This window comes from Carassius gibelio, chromosome A6 (genome assembly GCF_023724105.1).
Source record: "Carassius gibelio isolate Cgi1373 ecotype wild population from Czech Republic chromosome A6, carGib1.2-hapl.c, whole genome shotgun sequence".
Lineage (NCBI taxonomy): Eukaryota > Metazoa > Chordata > Actinopteri > Cypriniformes > Cyprinidae > Carassius > Carassius gibelio.
The window spans coordinates 9266914-9269639 of record NC_068376.1 but is presented as its reverse complement, the minus strand read 5'-3'; positions in this window follow the sequence as shown (position 1 = coordinate 9269639).

The window sequence follows — 2726 nt, the reverse complement described above, 5'->3', positions numbered from 1 at the left end:
CGTGTGGAACAAGCCTCGAGACTGAGAGGAATACAAAATGTGACGTAGACACTCCAGATCATCATGCGTAATGCTTTAGGTTCTACATACATTTACATTTATTCGTTTGGCAGACGCTTTTATCAAAAGCGACTTACACAAATTAGGACAATAGAACTAGGCTAAAAGGCGGGCTAATTGTACCTAATGTAGGCACTTTGGTTATACATGTGTTAATGTTATTATCAAAAATAAATGTTGATAACTACGGTTTTATTATGTTCACGTGTTTCACCCAGAAGGCCTAGTAAAAAATATTATTATGATGTTTAACTCTTTACGTGGAGGAGAGAATTCAGAAATATTCTATAGGCTACTTTATTTTTATTGTTGTTGTTTTTACCTAGTACTATAGGTGTTTGTTCTTTAACTGTACAACTTTGGAGCCTTTTGTTATTCTTCAGACAAGGAAAGATGGATTCCGACCCATGTTTTGTGACCTTGTCTAGCCATCTTACCATGAGTTAAATACTTTAACTTATGGATTTATGCTCATGACCCTGTCTGTTAAGTGATGCTCTGTATTTTATTTTTTATAAGGCTACAATGTTTTACTGAAGGCCTGTAAATTCAGTATGCATTGATTATCCTTGTTATGTGTCATCCCTCTGTCTGATATCAGACATCAGCCATACATATGCAGTATTTGCATCACCACAGAGCACAATATTACACAGGGCACACTGTGGGCTGAGTCACATGGTGTCAATACAAGGCTGCCATAATACAAAACAGGGCCTCATGTGTCAGAGATGTTAATTAAATATTTTACCCCACCACAGATATTGAATTGTTGTAACATAATTAAATAAACACTCTCACATTAATATCCTGTATTCTTTCACATTCACTGATGCATATGAGGGTTTCTGTATGTGAGACAAAGCCCTTAAGATTCTTCATGGCCATGACTCACAGGCATCTGAAAAAGTTACAATATGACAATGATCCCAGATGATTATAAGAGTATTGGTTATATGACAATGATTTTAAGAGGTTTGACATTTGAGATGATCTAGAGGTCCATTAATGAGTCTCTCTGTTAGCACTTATTATCGTATAGTGTGTGGAGTGAGTGACATGGCACATCTGTAAGAAATGCAAAACAGACAAAAAGGTCACAAATCTGAAAAGTCGAGCATGTTTTGATAGCAAATGCTGGGAAATTGCTGACAGGATCTTGTAGAAAGACACAGGGCTCTGAATTTAATTAGAAACATTGTTTAAAAAGGTAGTAAATTGTCACTCAGATGCTCCAGTTCAATCGATTGACAGAATAAAGTGGATTTTCTTGATGTATGAGCTTCTAATTTCTTCTCACATCAGCAATTTCAAGCAGTTCAGCCTTATTTTAATTATGAGAAGACTGAATGAACTCACTTTCATTTAAGCAAGTTTTTAGTGCCAGCTGATTGTGACTGTAATGAGCTTGGTAACATTATCACGCTGTAGTAAACACTTCATAAAACATACGATTTAGAACTTTTGAACTTTAGAGTTCCTTCAGAATAAGAAAATGTAATTCTGACTTTAAGGTAAGAAATAAAGTAATATGGTCACAATATATGAAGTCACAATGAAATTTAGATACAGAGTCACAGATGTGAGATATAGTCACAGTAATGAGAGAAAAAAAAAAAACGATATAGATCAAAATCACAATTTAAAACAAACAAACAAATAAAAGGGTTATTGTCTGACAAAATACCTGCTAAACCTTTGCTAAAACACAGGATACTTGGGCCTATTATATATATATATATATATGTGTGTGTGTGTGTGTGTGTGTGTGTGTGTGTGTGTGTGTGTGGGTGTGTGGGTGTGTGTGTGTGTGTATACACACATACACAAAGAGCAGAATCACAGAGCAGACTATGAGCTAAACGTTGGGATAAACATTCTGACCAGACCTTTCCAAACATGAAACATGCATGATGACGTAATAGATCTATGTTTTTTCTTTGCTATTTTTACTGTATGTCTAATGTCAGGGACAATTCTTCCATGTTATAAGCCTGGATGAGTGTTGAGGATTTATGTAATGGAATCCATGTGCAATAATATTTTTTTTTTCAGATTGCTTTTAACCAAAGTGTATGAGGGGGTGGCTCATGGCAGAAATATCGTTTGTCTTGAGGGTACACTGGCAGCAGAACATGTCATGATTCAAATGAGACAGGATATTAGGGTATTGACTCTTTTAAGTGAACCGGGTATTGACATGTCCGTTTATTTCCAGCAGTATTATGTTGTAATCGATGAGAACTGAAATATGAAGAGCTAGCAAATGTATTCCTTTACCGAGATTATTCCACTGTCAGGTTCTGGGTGACCAACACATGCACTAGATGACAGTCAGTAACAGATCTTTTTTTTTTTTTTCTTTTTTTTTTTTTTGCACAAATGCAAAGCTTTTAGCATAATAATAGAGAAAACTGCAATGGTTGTATTTCTCAATTAATTGTTCTTTGTTAATTTAAGTTAATTTAAGGTGACATTAAAATGGAAACTAATAAGATTATCTGAAAGCGGACAGACATGTAAGATCACACTATATTTTAAAGTCTGATTCTTGCTACTAATAAACCATTAACTATGACTTTTGCCTCAATAAACTCCTATTTTGTTGCCTATGAATAGATAGTAAGGTAGTTTTAAAATTTAGGTATTGGGAATAGATATGTAGA